The following is a 17927-nucleotide window of genomic DNA, read 5'->3' as shown; positions in this document are numbered from 1 at the left end:
TGTCGGCTGACAAAGATTTCTCAAAGATCATTTGTCTTAATTAAGCATAATAGATCACTACTTAGGCTTTTCCGGGTGCTATCTGGAAATCCGCTTGCAATTTCTTAAATATCTTGAGTATCTTTTTGTCACAGAAACATACCTGTAGTTACACACGATTTCAAACATTCTTGAAGTAAAAACTAGCGTACTGGATGTAAGGTGTTCAAATTGGACCGTTCCTCTTTTGAATATCACCGATCTAAATATAGTTGAATGGTTTTAAGCAAATGACATAACGGAAATTAAAGGCTAATGTTATTCAACACTCTTTCTCCGGCTTCCCCTCTATTTTACCGAATCTTTCAGTAAACTGCTTACTGTATAAAATAAACCAAGCACGAAGCTATCCTACAAAACGCATTACAGTATTAGTTTTGGAATGGCAGCTTGACCACTGACAACCAGAAAACGCAAGAGATTTAATTAAAAATTAAATGGTATTTCAATGCTGATGTGAGTTTAATGGTTAATGTCTTGCACATTTGAACTGCGGTATATGTTACATTTTACCGCTGAACGCTGATCGTAATACCACATTTTTGTATACAAATTATCATAATACTCAGAAAATACTTTTCAATAATAATAATAAGAAGAAGAATGTTCTTGCCATCGAAATCTTATTAAGAATAAGAATTCTGGAACATCACATTTAAAAACCTATGCTACCTTATGTTATCTGTTTACCTTGGCAATGTTAAAACAGATATTTGTAATGTTGTTACGTGTCTGTTTTCACCTTTATGAAACAAGATCATATGGTGGAAAAATTAACATTGGATTAAAATATAATTCAACTCAGTGTAATACTACTAAGAAACGGTTTTTAACATCAAATTATTTTTCTTTGTTAATTCTTAAAATCATGCTTTAGTATGAAAGGTGTAGACAAAAAAAAACATTTTTCTTCGTTTTAAAAACAAAATATACTGAACTCCGACATAACTAGTTCAGTATATGTAAAACACATTACTTCAAAAAATACATTTACTTGTTTTTTACAGATTTGTGCTGCATTTTAGGGGGGAAGGGAGATATTAAAATGAAATTATCTGATTGTAAATTATATGTCTGATAAAATTACACTTGAAAACTTTCTTGAAGTACAGTATCTGAATATGTATCACTAGTCCTTTAGTCTGTTTTAATCTTAGAGTTAGAATTTGAGTTAGTTACAATAATGGGAAAATGTTCTGTAGGAGTAAGTATTAAGGTTAGGGCTGGGCTTGAGGTTTCTGGAGATATTTTTACTTTTGCAAGCTTATTTGACAAGCTATTCAAGTGAATGGTTTCTATTGCATTAAGCTAAAATTTTATTTTTTACTCTTCTGTCCAGCTAGTACATACAGTATATTTGTAAAGTGTGACTACTGTATAAATAGACTATACTCCAAAGGTCTAGAATGAGATAATATTAAATATTTGTGCCATATTTATATAATCTTAAAGATTTATTACTTCTAAGAAATCTGACCATAAATCTGCTCTCATTGGTCACAGGTTTTAATGTCCTAGCATGTCTTAGGCTTGATTTTCACTGTAAAGTGTTTTAGTAAATGTTGTTAACTTCTGTAAAGACCTTTGAGAAAAAGACCCATACACATTTTACTATTCCTAAACTTTATCCAGATTTGGAAGTAGTTTGAAATGAAACATTAAAGGAATTGAATTACGCAAACTCCATGAACAGGAAAATGCAAAATGGCAGATGTTCAACACAAACTGTTTTTTTTCTGTAAATGGTTCCAGTTTTACCTGACATTTTTTGCTGTCCAGGTTTTTGTTTGGTTGTTTTCATTTCTGAAGACTTCCATGTTGGTGAGCAATAAGGTTGGTCTATAACAGATTGTTTTTTCTCATGGGTACCTGAATGATCAAGTTGTCATATGTTCTTAGTTCCACAGAAGCTCCTTGCAGATTTCTAATTACATAAACCCCCTAATTAATTAGACAAGGTGCAAATTAATTGGGCTAAGTGTGAATTAGCCACAGTCTGTTTCTTTAGGTAAGTCTCGTCTAATTATTGAGTTGTCAGAGAGGAACATTGCGACCAGCTTGGACTGCAGAACCAACCACATTCACAAAGTGCCTGATTTACTCACTAAAGATCCTATTTCTTATTACTAAAATATATGCCATTCCTTATCGTGCCATTTTATGTTTTCTACTGTCCAATTAATAGTGTAATTAAATTGAGATATTCAAAAGGTGTAAAAACAATTAAAGTATCTTTTTTTAAACCGTAACATGTTTGTTTTTTTTCACCAAACAAAAGAAAAGGGGTCCCAGCCTTTGCAGTTTATCTGTCCTTGATATTTTCAGTAGGAAATTGAAATCTCCAAACTTGAAATGTATTGTTTTTTAAATTACAGTGTACACATTTTTTGATTGTGCTTTATATTTTATTTAGAGATTTATTTCGAGAGTTTATTGACATAGATTAAGGATGAAATCTACTGTATATGCAATAACAACTGTTACTATACTGCACTGGTATGTACCATTGTTAATCTAAGCTATGTGCACTACACAGTGTGTTGCTCCAAGAATATCTTATAATATTAGTACTCAAAAAATCATATGAGGGGTACAAGGGTTTCTTGTGGAACTGGTCCTGAAGTAGTCAGGGTCTCTTAACCATTCAACCAGAATATGCTCCAATGTTGCAGACATTTTTGCAAATCATATTCTCCATCTCTCTGGAATCTAAGTGCAATTGCAACTTCATCCATATTCTCTTTTCTTAGCTTCAGCTTATGTAATTACTCCAGTACTTTCAGTTATTGATTAGTTATTCCACATGCCAAGAAATGTTTCACTAATTTATATTACAGTATATGTAAATACTTAAATACTTAACTAGTAGATCCCCTTCAAATAAAAAAAAGTAAGAGAGAATGTAGATGGAACTTTTACCTTATCTGCATTTGTTTCCTTTCTATTGTTTTTATACCCTTCTCCTCTATTTTCATTGGCAGATGTTGTATTTGTATTCAGGGCCTTTAGTTGTATTCAGGCTTCATTACCAAATCAAATATTTTATTAAAAACTTGAATTTCATTAAAAACAATGAAGTGGTTTTTCATAATTTCAATCTCTATACTGTACATACTGTAGCATGAAATCTGATGATCAGTAAGTGCTGCACACTAATTGGAATTACTATGACACACAAAGCTGTATGTTGCTAGGAGGGATAAGTTTTCTGCATTGGAGTTTGCAGCTTATTCGTAGCCTGACATAAAGTTTCTGAGCTCAACTTCTAACCTTTTTTCTCGAGGGGTATCATTAAAATACAGAACCTCCCTCCATACGGAATGCATGAGCATCTCAAGGAATCAAATGTGACACCTCAGTTATTTCTTTTCAAAGGGTTTTGTTATGCCCCATTAACCAACAGGGAAACAACATCACGTCAAGAGTCTTCACTTTGGGCTTGGCTTAAAACAAGTTACATTAGAGAAACAGAGCACAAAAGGCATTTCGGTTGCCACTGGCTAACATTAAAAGTAATTGGTGATTAAGTTATGTAATTGTCCACAGATCTGAATAACAAAAAACTGAATTTAGGATGCTTCTCCCAAAAGCATTATGTGTTATATAAATGCTAAATAAGGCATAAATGTGATATCTGCAGAATACTGAACACATCGGTTACAGAAACAAATACCCTGACATTTTACTTTCACTGAGTGGACTGTAGAAAATATAACAATTTAAAATTAAATTTCCTGCTTGGGATTTTTGACAGCTTACAAAAATATTTTTCTAAGCTTTGAAACAGAACAATTAACCCATATTAACCCAGATGTAAGGAAGTTCCAGAAGAGATGATTAACAGGGGTTCTGAACACTAGGCCATAGTACAGCCATAATGCACTAGTGATCTTTTGTTGGTATAGGTCATATTATCTGGTGTTATATGTTCAAGCATTAAGCAATTGCAGTTACTGCTTGGCAAATAAAGATACTTGGTGAAGAATTAAGTGAATAGCCGTGTAGTGGCAGTGCATCACACAATTTGTGCAATGAAGACTCGGAAAGATGGCTGAAAGATGTCAGGCATGGATTGGTCAGAGTTGAATACCATTGCTCATGTGTTAGCAAGATGTATCCTGGCCTGATAGGAATGACATACTTGAACAGACTAAAAGAGCAGAGAAGATAACATGGGGGGTTGGTTCAAGTATTAAAAATCCTGCAATTCATTGACCAGGGGACACAGGCAGAAATTGTATTTAAGTGCAATCAAGAAAAAAAATAGGCTATATTGTACATGTATGCTACAGTATTTACTTCCTATTTTGGAAACAAATGGTCCAAAATAATTGTGGGAGTCTGGAACTAAATCACAGATCATGAAGTGCAGTGTGTGCATATGAAAAATGTGTGTTGTGGTAGTTAAATGTGTACAGTATTATTTCTATTTTACATCATATTGTCCCCGCATACAAAGACTTCTAATATTTGGCAAAAATGTAGCATGTAAACCCATCTGTGAAATGTGGTACTTATCATTCCAATTAGTGTTATGATTAGAAATAGAAATTGCTTGACTGCAAAGCAAAAATAAGTTTTGACTTCGCTGTCCCAATATTTTTGGAGTGCACTGTATTATTTGCCCACCAACAACATTAAGAGCTGCAACTAATTTTACCTCAAAAGTCTCACCCACTACTGACCAGGCCCATGCATGTTTAGATTATGAGATCTGTGAAGAAGGTGATAATTTCCACCTCCGTACAGTAAACTAGGACCATATACCGGCTTCTAAGAGAAACCAAGGTCATGTATGTAGGTCATGTATGTTTTAAGACCATTTGATTAAAGTATTAACACTTAACATAGACATAACATAGACATTACCTGAAATATCATTTACTCACAAAATTAAAGTGATAGAGAAATGTTTGTTTTTCAAAAATGTTTTTTGGGTGAGTGGGCTGAGCCTACTACAGTACTTCATCAGCATTGGAGAAGCAGAGTATTTTATTTTAGCTTCATAGGAATTCTTCAAGATACAAGGGCAAACTGTCTTTAAAAATGGCCTGACCTTTTCATTAATGCCTGTGAAGCTTATTGAATTTTCTTCCTTCAGTTTCTCAAAGGTCACGTTCGAAAGGCAGACATAACACTGTATAGTTTTATGGCATTTACAACATTGTGTGTTGTGAATCTCAATTTCTTCTCTTTTGGATTGTTTTATGAAGTACGAAATATTGTTGCTTCAAAAGTATCTGAAGTCTTGCTTGCTTGCTTTTTATCTTTACTATAAAGGAAACTCACCAGAAAAATAAAGTTATCAAATGAATCTGTTTGTGCTGTTAGTCATCATCATCACTCTGAAAAAGATATGGGTATTGGTACACTGGAATGATCCCAGAGAAGATCAGCAAGAGCAATCCATCCATCTTCTGACTGCTTTATCCAATACAGGGTCTAACCCCCACACCACTGTGCTACAAAGGAATAATTATCTGACTTAAATGGATAGGTTAAAAGAAAAAAAAGATTATTTTGTGTGGAGGACACATGACTGTAACGAACAGTTCTTTCCGGACCCTATGTGGACAACACAATCCGAAATAGTGAGGAAACACTGGGGAAAAGTCATGCAGGAATATGGGGATGAAAACAGGGGGCGTGTCCAAAGTGCGCTGGTGCACGGGGAGGTGTGGCCAAGGCAAACAATCCAAAAATAATCCAGACAGGGAATCCAAAAACAAGGAGCCAGGCGCCAGGCGATCCAGCCGAAACGGGTGATAAAATCAGGAACCTGGTCGGAACCGGCAAGAGGAACAGGAACAAAGACTTAAAACCATGACAGAGTCAGACTCATCCGGACCCGGGCTCACACGATATGGAAATCAGATGCAGAACTGACTGAGTGTCTGGCTTTTAAGGGGAAAGGGAAGGAGGCTGGAACAAGGGGCAGGTGCACAGAATAAGTCCAAAGGGAAAAGAGCCGGAGCGCCCTTAAGGAGGAGGGACTACAATCGTGATAATGACTTTGTGGGGATTTAATTAAGGCTTTGTAACACCTGAAAGAGTCATCCCAAATAATTAATTCAAGTGCAATATACTGTAGAAGCCAAGACACCAGGCTAAAAATGGAAAATAAGTACAAAATAAGTGCAATCCTGACTTCAAAAAGGAGGCAAAGAATTGTGATGATGTGAGAAGTCAGCAGCAAAGAATATTGTTGATGCAGTTCCGCTAGGATTGTCAAAGACACTGAGGAGTTATCAATTTTAATATGCTACTAGAAACCAAACATAAACAATAGGTAAATAACTTTTATGTGCCATCTAATCTAGTGTTCTTGTTGTACTGTTTCCATACTTCAATCTTCCATTGGCCAAGAAATGTAGTACAAACACTTGAGTTAAACTAAGACATCACAGTTGCCATCAGTATAGCTTAGATGAAAGTCAAGTGGGAAGCCAATAGGAAAACTGTAAATATTGTATAGACAGTACGTCTCTAGAGATACCATGCTATCCTCCGCTGGTTTTGTAAAATGTGTTCCAGGTTGCCAATTTAAACATTGGTATTTGTAAAAATGAACGCTAACATTTCTGTCTTTAGGAGTGCAATCAAATGTGTCACTCCATGCTCCACTGCCACCACAGAGAAGTGACATGCTGGATCGTTGTCCCAGGTGTAATTTTACAGTAGATGTGGAAATCCTTCACAATTCTGACTTTGAAGGCTTTGTGCAATATGTTATAGCCACATGTGATATGAAACTTTTTACACTGAGATAGTGTTGTTGCCTAAATCCTGTCTTCAGTCCTTTGAAGATAAAAAAAAAAAAACTGTTCAAGATATTCCTGCAGCACAATGGTTCCCATGCCTAAATGAGCACAGGCAAGGAGCACAGTTTTAGGTTGAGGAAACTAGCTTAACAGAGCACTTGTTAATTACTGTATTTCTGAGTTTGTATTTCCTTGTTTGAATACATTTCAACCCAAGCAAAACCGATTTCAGACTTCAAGAAATGCTCGAAACTTACTGCAGTTTGCAAGGCTTTTTTTTTTACAAGACATCAGCAAAACGATCCGGTTTTAAAATCTGCATTGCTCAAATGAGCCAAGTCATTGGGGTACAATGTGGAACTATTCTGCCATTTTATTTAATGAACTTGCTTCTTGTTATACGGTAGAAATCTTTATATTCCTGCAAACAACAGGACCATCAAGTAAGAACGAGCAAGGGCTTATCTGTGGATTTGCTTTGAAAGACCTCAGACTTTGCAGCTGAATTCTTGGTTCCCTAACAGGAAAATAATGATTTTATGAGAATAAAGAATAGCTCTTTTTAGCAGAACCTTTTCTAAGTAATCAACGAATGAACGGGGTTTTAGATATTTTGCTTTGCTATTGCGTTTGTTAAAATCATTTTGACCTGCCTATTGGCCGCCATTTCCTTTTTTTGGGGGAAAAATGAGCCTGGCTTCCCTTTCTCCCTTCAGATTCTTTTTCTCAACTCGCTTTTCATTTTTCAGTGAATTTGTATTTCAGAACATCAGACCATAATCAAATATCAAAGTTATTTGCCAGATTTTGGAAGCTCCACGCTATAACTTTCAGAGCTTTATGGATTTCTAAAGATCCAAACTAAAACGTTTTGTAATAGCATCTTGCCTTCCATTGTGGATCAAGTGATATGGGTCACCTCCTGATTCCTTCAATGGAAGAAAACTTTTCCCAAACATCACTGGGAACCCTAATATGTACTGGTGCAGACTGGAGACAGATCACTCTTCCTTTCAGTGTAAAGATGGTATTATTGAAAAAGAAAGCCACATAAAGCAATTCTCTTTTGAGTGCCAGGTCTGGACAACCATCTGATATTTTCTCCTTAAAAGGGCTGACACTTTGCCACATCTATGGGGAAATTATACATTAAATTATGCAGAAAATGAGCTCCAGTCAGCCAAGCTAAATCCAGCAGGAATTCAGTTTAATTTCCCTATATGGAGTCACCACTGTCCCATTCTTACTCTTTGTTTTCCACTACGGTTCTTGTCAATTGAAATGTTGTGACATTGGCTCAGTACTATTGGATGTAATAAGTGCCTGTCATATCTCTTTTGCCATCTCATGTTTCTCCATCTGCATATTGTGGAATAGGGTGGGCAGGGGATCCAGAGAACTAAGTTACCAGCTAGGAGCTTCTTAAGACACTTCTTTAGCAAAGGAAAAAACAGTGCTGCAGAGCACCTGAAGGGCACTGTGCACCTCTGCCTCCTTTCACATCTGCAAAGCACATGGAGACTTTCTCTTTTGTACTGTGTGCTTCTTATATCCTGAATTGTTGCAAAGCACATACATTTGGCTGATAGAGTATCATAGTTTTCTTCAGTGGTTTATTTTTTTTTATCTTGAGTCTGAACATCTTCCTGCCGCCTAGTTTTGAAAATAGGGATATTTTAAGATTGAAAATCTTACTGCCAGTCACTCCCTTATTTTCCAGTTTTGTTCTGCTGTTAATGAAAATAGACCTGAGGATTGGAATTGGGTCGTCAAATTTGATTAAATTCTAGATGACTCGGTGCAAAGTTCAAACCAATACTTTCTATCACTTCAATCCACACACTGTATGTATCTGAAGCGTTGTTGTGTGTAGCCCAGTATGGTCATGGTGCTTTGCTTAGGCCAGGATTAGGGCAATACGATAATACCTGTGGGATATTTCAGGTTCCTTTCCACTGCTCTCATTATTTTGGTTGGCTTATTAAAACATGAATGATTGCAATATACTTGCTTTCCCTACCAAATTTTTATGAACATTAAATATTTGAATTAAGCTAGAAAGCTTTATCCTTTAAGGTTCGGTTTTAAACAGAGACAGAGACACCATTTAACAGAATGATGCTGTTGTAAGTTTACAGATTGTGTTTTAATATACAGATTTTACAGGCAGACCTCTGAAGGTATTTAAAGCACAGGCATTGATAGCTACTTTGCTGTGGAATTTAATAATGCAGTTTTATTATTTTATGAAGGCAAGCAGGAATATTTTAAGGTATTGTAGGTTAAGTTGTAGAGCTACTGTAGCAGTGTTGGGAGTCACGATTTACTAGCCTTTCGTCGTTGGCAGCAGCCTATTATTATTTCAGTGTCGGTGTGTGGGAGGAAGATAGATCCCCGGGCTTGAACACAATAACCCAATTTATGCTGAGTCTGAAAAAGAACACTAATACATTTTAGCGACAATATAATGTATGTTTTCCGCAGTGGTAGGAAATAAGGATTTCTAAAATTTTACACTTCACATCAAACAGAGGAATGTGTGTTCTCAGGGCACTTTAGTCATTTGTCTTATATTCTCAATTGCCAGATCTCAAATAAACCTGTTCTTCCTTTATTTTGGGTAAAATATAAAACATTGGACCACTATAACTTCAGTATGTATGCAGACTAATTTTAGCAGGTACCCCAGGGGCTTGGGTAAACCTTCCCTGTCATATCATTTGTAATTTGTCAGCAGCCATATCACCCCGCAACTCACAACTGGCAACCCACTGAAGCTGACCAGGTGTGAGCCTGGTCAGTATGGGAGACCTCCGGGGAAAAACTAAGGTTGCTGCTGGAAGAGGTGTTAGTGGGGCCAGCAGGTGGCGCTTACCCTGCGGTCCATGTGGGTCCTAATGCCCCAGTATAGTGATGGGGACACTATACTGTAAACAGGCGCCGTCCTTCGGATGAGGCGTAAAACCGAGGTCCTGACTCTCTGTGGTCATTCATTTCTTGAAAAGAGTAGGGGTGTAACCCTGGCATCCTGGCCAAATTTCCCATTGGCCCTTACCAATCATGGCCTCCTAATAATCCCCATCTATGAACTGGCTTCATTACTCTGCTCTCCTCCCCACTAATAGCTGATGTGTGGTGAGCGTTCTGGCGCACTTTGGCTGCCGTCGCATCATCCAGGTGGGGCTGCACATTGGTGGTAGTGGAGGGGATCCCCATTACCTGTAAAGCGCTTTGAGTGGAGTGTCCAGAAAAGTGCTATATAACTGTAAGTAATTATTATTATTATTATTATTATTATTATTATTATTATTATTATTATTATTATTATTATTATTATTATTATTATATCTTTCTGAGGGGCATTTTCTCTGTTCCTTGGATTTTTGGTCCCACTTTATCTGAATGCAGTGTTATGCAGCCACATAGAACTTTCCTAAAAGTAACGATGCTGTTACAACACCCTTACCTATTTATGACTGTTCTTCCAAAAGATACAGTATACTATACGGTGCTTTTTATAAGCTTTGATAATAACGTAATAGCATAGTAATAATGTTATAGCTCAGATAATAGTATATCTTAAGACAAATGAAGGTGGAAGCAAAACAGCAATGGGTCAGCATTTTTTTTTTACTTCAGCAGTCTTTTCCCTCCATCACTGCAGGGGGCCATTTTTAACTGTGAACATGGTGAAAGTGAATGTGTTTTACAGAACCCATTCCAGCCCCTAAGAGAAATATTAGCTGCCTGATGCAGTCTTAGAATTTTTCGTATTTCTAATTTGTCTATTTCTTTTTATATTATACGCAGTTAGCTTTTGGGTCTCACTGCGCCACGTTCTTTTTTTCTGATGTTTTATTTTGATGTGCACTTGACTACACTCGTTTTAAACAAGGACGCTTAAATTTTGTTTAAGGCTATCTGTTTAACAACTGAGCATTTTTAAGTGCTTTAATTCTAAATCAATTATTCCACATTTGAAATCGATTTGTTTGCAAAGGGAGATGCAGAAAATACCCTAATATAACTGAATGAGATTAAACACCTGACTGTCCTTTACAAAACCTATTACCCTATTACTACAGTATATATGTTGATGCTTCTCTTATTATTTTGTTTTTCAGAGAAAAGTAGCAATTGCCCACAAAAAATATAGATTTGGTCATTAAAAAACATCTATAAAATATACAGGACTCCTGCCTTAAATATCAGAGACCCATTCCTGATGTAGAGCAGGAATCTCCAAACCTGGTCCTGTAGAGCTCCAGTCCAGTCATTTCTAGATCAGTTTCTTATGTCTTATAGTCATCCCACATTACCTTTTTTATATTAGGAACTCTTCTTACTTATTGATCAATTAAGCAGATAATGTGTTCAATTAAGAGAGCTTTGGTCCTTGCGAGTCAGAGGATGTTTTGCTGTTTTGATCTATATAATTACTAAACAACATTAAACTATAACCTGTTTAACTGATCTCTAGCAATTGCTGATTTAGTGGCTATCTACAGTATAAGACTTGCTGGTTAGGGGCTCTTCAGAACCAGGTGTGGACAAACCCCTCGTATTGGAGTTTGCTAGCCAGTGTATAGATACTGTATGAAATAATCATTGCTTTTATAATTAAAACACTGTATTTTCAATTATTTCATCAATAAATAATGTGAGTTTTAGGTAAGGATATAAAAGAACTGGCTACTTTGATACAAATGTAAATAGACCGCAGTAGATTAATTTGTGCTACCTAGACATTCCAGACAAAGGCAGAAGTAATACACTTTTTGCTTTTTTATCTAAGTTATAGTGTATATTAACACAATTTTACTGTAAATTGTGAAGATTGTGAAAATTGTATATCCAACCTTACTCTTTAACAATACCATTTTAAAATCTCCAATACAGTACTGCATATTGTTCCCAATCTCCAAAGTAGATATCAGTAAGAATTAGCTTAATTTTATTGTGCTAGATAATTAGAAAAAAACGAAGAATCCACTTTACTGTTACTCTGATTCTCAATTTAAAAAAATGAAATAGACTTTATTCTATCATTCCATTCATTTTCTAACTGGTTTATCCAATTCAGGGTCACGGAAGACTTTGTACCATATAATGAAAAGTTAAATAAATGAAACACTGTACTTAAAACTTAGAATAAAACAAACTTGCTTCTGTACAATTTGTTGTTCCATGTATAGTAAACTTAAGTGCATATGTCTGTAGAAGCCCTCATAAATAAAACTACCATTAATACTGTTGTTGTTATTATTATTTAAAGATTGCATTTTATACCACAAACTTTATCTTTGTTTATTTGATATTAAAAGTGCATTTCTAGCAAGTGAAAATGTCTGACAATATTTGTGCAGTTCTTGAATGAGGAGAGAAAGGATTTGATTATCTGTACACTGAGTAAGAAATAGAAAGCAGTTTCGCATATGGCCTCCTGAAATTAAAACTGGGAGAGGGTATAACTTCAGAAAATTATCAAAACACTTAGGATGTCAGAATCAAAGACAGTATATTGTTTCTTTCAATTTCTTCAATATGTTATTTTAACTATGTAAAAATATTAACTGGATTAGTATTAACACCTGTGCAGCTGTACAATGTAATTGACAAACCCAGTAACTTCGATATTAATTGCTGAACCATTAAAGCAGATGGAGTAACAACTGTACAATTTCCTCTTGATTTAATGAACATTTTGAATAACATCCAGTTTGAAATAACTTTCACTTTGGAACAGTTCTTGTTACTGTATATGGCTTAACGTGTTAGGTGATTGCAACAGATTTTTGGATATCAAAGTTTTTTAGGAAAATGTGCATTTAAGGAATCAATGAAAAGATAGCTGTATTAAAGGGAGTTGTTGGCTGATTGCACATACCTGGTAAAATCCAACTCATGCTACAGTATATCTGAAATTTACCTTGTTGTGTTGTTGTGTTGTTGTGCTGTTGTCCCTGTGTCTTCTTCCTTTATGCAAATTATATTTTTATGATATTTTAGCCAGCTTCAATATTCCTGACTTGATGTTTTATAGAAAGCTCACTCCATGTCTAGTTTTCATAAGATGCATTGATTACAGTGAGTGAAAAGTGAGCATTTACAGTATTTTTGTCTACATTTACATAAACATTGCATGGAAGGAAAGCCTAACATAATGAAGAGTATATAGATATAGGATAGCAAGAAGTATTTTTTGAGAAGTAAATTATTAGTTTGGACAAAAACAGTCCAACCTAATAATTGTACAACAGTTCCAGATGCTACAAAGTTAAGATACATATTTAATAAAAGTGTAGTAAAACTGCATTGCTTACTAACAGCTGCTGTTCAACATGTAGAACTAATTTTACTTAGCTCTACCAAAAGACAGCTGAGATTATGATCAGTAAAATGTCACATAGCCCAGTGAAGTAGGATTCTTAAGTAGGATGACACAGATTTATTGCTTGCAAGCTAGTTACGATGGACTAAGCACTGTTTGTTTTACACTTGAGTTTTTTATTCTTCTTATGTTTTGACTCTGAGGTGAAAATATCACAAGTGAAACTTGGGGCTAAATCTAATTAATTGGTTGTGTTGATGGGTGTTTTTATTTCATTATATGTACAATAACTTAATTATTTACTTGATAAGCTCTGAAAAATGAATGTCTTTTGTCTAAACCAGTCAGCAAACAACTGCAATGACAATTAAAATATTTTTGAGGGAGAATGTCCTGTTTGTCACCACAAAATTAATTCCACATTAATCTCCAATCAAACAGTGTTTTCATAGGGACTTTTTCCTCAGTATTTCAGGCAGGATTCATATTTCTGTCTTATAATCCACTCCACAGTGGTAAGCCTTCATTAATTATTTTCTTCTATATCCATCCCACGCTTTGTCACAGTTTGAGACTATTATACTTTCTTGCAGAAATTCCCACATATAGTACTTAACCAAAAACTCAGATTATCATAAAGAGTTTCCTTTTTCGATGAATAGAATCATTTTGAAAAATGAATTCACTTCTTTATATTCCTGTTCAAAATCTCATGCACAAATTTTTCTGGCTTTTACAGAAGGTTTTTTGTTGATCCATGATATAGCAATAAAATGAAGACGTGATCAGGTTTTGAAAAAGTACTGACAATCTTGTATGCAAGCATTTATGTCTTTTACACAGCAATTTATAAGTGGATCTTTAATTATTCAGCAATTAACCTTTTGTTTATGGATTTACACATTTTCCTTCTAAACTCATCACTGCCTAGGAATTTAGTTTTTAAATGTTGAAAACTAAAGTTTCTGGGCATTTATCCTTTTTATCCTTTCTTAACTACCCTTCAAGTAAATAATGTTTGCATACTGCCAGTTTCTCCAACATAATGCAACATAAGGCAACATAATCTATATACTGTACATATCTTTTAACCAATCAGAGAAAAAAGTGACTAAGACAGTAAATGGTAAATTCAGACACTTGTGCAGTAAATTAGAGCAGGATTTAAGATTTGAAAAAAAAACACATTTTTTCTGTGTTCTTTTTGACCATTTGCTAACTATAAAAATTGCTGTAACAACATAGAAGCAGATTTCCATGGGTATGTACCATGGTTTGAGCCACACCAGCCCAACTACAGGAATCCTCCCAGAGCTGGCTTTAGAAAGAAAATTGTGTAATGGGATTGGAAGCTGGCCTAATGCTTTCAACCTATGAAGCAGATGATAGTTTAATCTGCTTCTGCACTCTGCACTGACTCTATTGTGTGCCAAGTGACAACAGGACCAGGCTGGAAATATTTTTTTTTTAAAGTGAAGAAAGCAGAAGCCTGATCCTAACATTCTTTTGTAAATCAATCAATCACGCTACACACCTTTATTTCAGAATCTGGTTTCACATTCATCTTCTGAGCAAGAAATAAATGGCATGAATCTTGCAACCTCCTGTGGAGGAAAGGCTAACAGTGCCAAAGTGGTTTGTGAAAAATGCAGAAGAGAATACTCAATGGCTCTGTCTTTTTATATGATTTACAAAACCCCCTCCACTTACCACCAACAACAGAATGCATACAGTACTGTATATCCTGTAGCTGCTTTGCAATGCTGCTGAAGACAAGGCATTTGGTGTCAGAGAAAGGGCAGATTGAAGACAGATGTCAGTACTGCTCTTATGTGGGAGAGCAAACAAACGTTTTTCTGACATAGAATGAACCAACCATTTATTTCGACACTGGATACTGAAATATAACCAAAAGTTATTTTAAAGTAATGATCATGACACAATCTAGCTAGCATTGTATGGCCAGGAAGGTTTTAAACTCATACTGTAGGTCTTAGCTATGCTTGCCAGACCACTGAAGCTAAATGTGGAAATTCAAATAACATTGGATGCATAAAGTATTACATTGGCCCATGTTTTCAGAAAGCTTTAATTATAACACATAGTAAGAGTGGGATTTAAATTGTTACATGATTTGATAAGGAAGCATGTAGAGAGCATTGCTGCCTTGGAGCACTAGGGCCCTGGGTTCAATTCAGGACCTGGGGTGCTATCTGTGTGGAGCGTGTCTACTGAAAAATAGCTCTTATAGGTGGCTGCATTAGATGATCATGTCTGCAGATCCTCATTCATCAAAGTATAGTTGATGATTTTAGCTAATCTTTATCAGTTTAGTAAAAGAACCAAATTGACATGAGTATTTTCCACCCCAAATAGCAAAAAACTTCATGTGCTTTTGTACTGTCTCAATTTGGCATTGCTGCCTTGCACCACGGGGTCCTGTATTCGATTCCTGGGGCGCTATCGGCACAGAGTTTGTACTGTATGTTCTCCCTGTGTTTGCATGTGTTTGCTGCACGTTCTCCAGTGTCCTACCACAGTATCATGGGATCCGGGTCAGACTCCCGTGAAATGCGTTGTTAAAGACCCTATGCGAGATGGTATAATCTGGAAGTGACTGGAGTAGGACATCAGGGAAGACTTAGCAGGATCGGGTCAGGTAGAAACACAGGGGGTGCTGATGGCAGTGATCTGGCGCATGCAAACGAGTCCAAAGGAAGTCCAAAGAGGTAGTTAGGGCGCAGTCCAATATCCAGAAACTGAGAGATCCATCCAAGACACAGAGGATTAAAAACAGGAACAGGGAACTGGGACCAGGAACACAAAAGGATAAAAGGATAACGTGGCAAGGTGCTCTGAGCCCCAGAATCAGAGGTCAGGACGCCATGATAACGCCTATGCCCTCGGGCTTCTCCTGAGCCCGGAAATAGGCGGGCTTCCAGGTGTCCGTCTTCCAAAGCTGAACCTGGAACTGCGGGGACACTGGACTTAAATAACAAAAAGGGATAAGATACAGCTGAGACTCATAAAACTGGGAACAATACGAAAAGATAGGAGCGCCCTCTCGAGGAGGGATGACGACTGTGACACACAGTTCAAAGACATAGTGGTGGGTTAATTGGCCTTTGAGAAAAGTGGCCCTGGTGTGAGTGTGTGCGTGTCTGTGTGGTGTCCCATCCAAGGTGTACCCCATCTTGTGCCCATTGTTTGCAGAGTAATGTCTCTGGCTCCCCTGAAACCCTGAATTGGATGAAGCAGTTAGAAAATGGATGTATGGATATGATATCATTAAACCTCCAGTTACAGTAGTTGCTTGTTTTACTTGCCTTTTTTACATTGTACTTTAGCTTCACACAGAGGTAGATTAATAGATCACAAGTCTGCAGAACTGAGTTCTTTTTTTAATTAAGTTTGATTCTCCCTGAAGGTTCTTTATTACCACACAACATATGCAGCACAAATTTCTACTTGTAGGATGGCATGGTCACACTGCCCATTCTATTAAATGGTCTTAATGACAAGCAGCTGTTTTTGGCAATGAAATATACTCAATTCATTAGGCAACTGTAAGTGTTACCCCATGTTTGATAGCCGTTCACTGATGTCTGGTCTGTCTCCAGATTTTTACCTCCAGATTGCACTAGTCTTTAATTTAGCATATCTGATGTTCTATGTACTTTGAAGTAGTCCTTCATCTTTTCTAAGCCTTGGATTCAAATTTACAGGAGAGTGACACAGTCTTAATTTCTGAACTGAAGCTGTCTGAATCTTTGCACTGTTTTAAGTTATCTCCTCTATTGGCTTCTAATTTCAGAATATTCTATTGCAAATAAACAACAGAAAGCAGCCACTAATTCCTTCCATGTGGTATAATAGTATAGTTGTAGTTCCCACCAAAACCAATTTAGGAGAATTTGTTCTAATCCCAATCCAGACAAAGGAACAGAAAAAGGTTAATTCCACACTGAAAGGTAGGGAATGTGTTTCTTTTCTTTACCTTTCAGCATGGAATGAACTTTTACCTGTTCACTTGCTGCCTATTCATGCTGATGCGGCTCCCTGCTTGAAGATCAACACAAGGTTGCCAAATAGATGGTGAAAAAAACAAATATATAGGCGTTTTAACTTTTCTTGTCTCATTCAGAAAATTGTATTTCTTTTTTTCCTTGTAATAAGGTCATTTAAAAAAGAAATCTGGAAAGAGAAAGCTACTTTGGGTTTATTTAAAATTGTATTTGTTTCAGAAATTGAATCGTTCATAAATTATAATCAATACCAGATTTTTATGCCATTGTATTTTAGATTTACATTAATTTTCTTTAACGGCACCATGCCACAGGGAATTGTTAGAGACAAAGATCTCAGTTTTTGCTGAATATTTGAGTTCCGGGCATCAGTACACTGTCTAGGTTAGAATGCCTTTTTGCTGAACAGATTCCTGTTGCTTACGGAGGTCACCCTGAATGATTATCTTCATCAGTTTGGTTTTTCCACAACGCAGAACACTTCAGCAGTGATATATAAACTGTATAATTATTTGCATAAATCTTTGGCTGTACTGCATCCCATAGATTAAGTTGAAACAACCTTCTCTTGCCTTGTACACCATCAAACTCCATCAGCCTGCTAGTCTTTCATCTCAGCATCCCTGTCCCTGGTGTCAAGATACAGTAACCTAAGGGGTGGGATGTGGCAAGTAATTTCAATGTAAATGAGCCTTGGAGTTGATCACAAGGTCTCCCTGGAATACTGATCTGGAGATATCGACTTTGGAATACAGACCAGGATAACTAAGC

At 36.2% G+C, this 17927-nt stretch overlaps 1 protein-coding gene across 2 annotated transcripts in view; it reads left to right on the top strand.

The window, feature by feature from the left end:
* The window catches only part of lhfpl4a (LHFPL tetraspan subfamily member 4a), an 86619-nt gene that overhangs the window by 1989 nt on the left and 66703 nt on the right, over positions 1–17927 (top strand). The window lies entirely within an intron of this gene.

Source organism: Lepisosteus platostomus, chromosome 6 (genome assembly GCF_059453375.1).
Source record: "Lepisosteus platostomus isolate fLepPlt1 chromosome 6, fLepPlt1.hap1, whole genome shotgun sequence".
Classification (NCBI taxonomy): Eukaryota; Metazoa; Chordata; class Actinopteri; order Semionotiformes; family Lepisosteidae; genus Lepisosteus; species Lepisosteus platostomus.
Note: the sequence above shows the minus strand (reverse complement) of the source record. Positions and strands in the feature narration are given on the sequence as shown.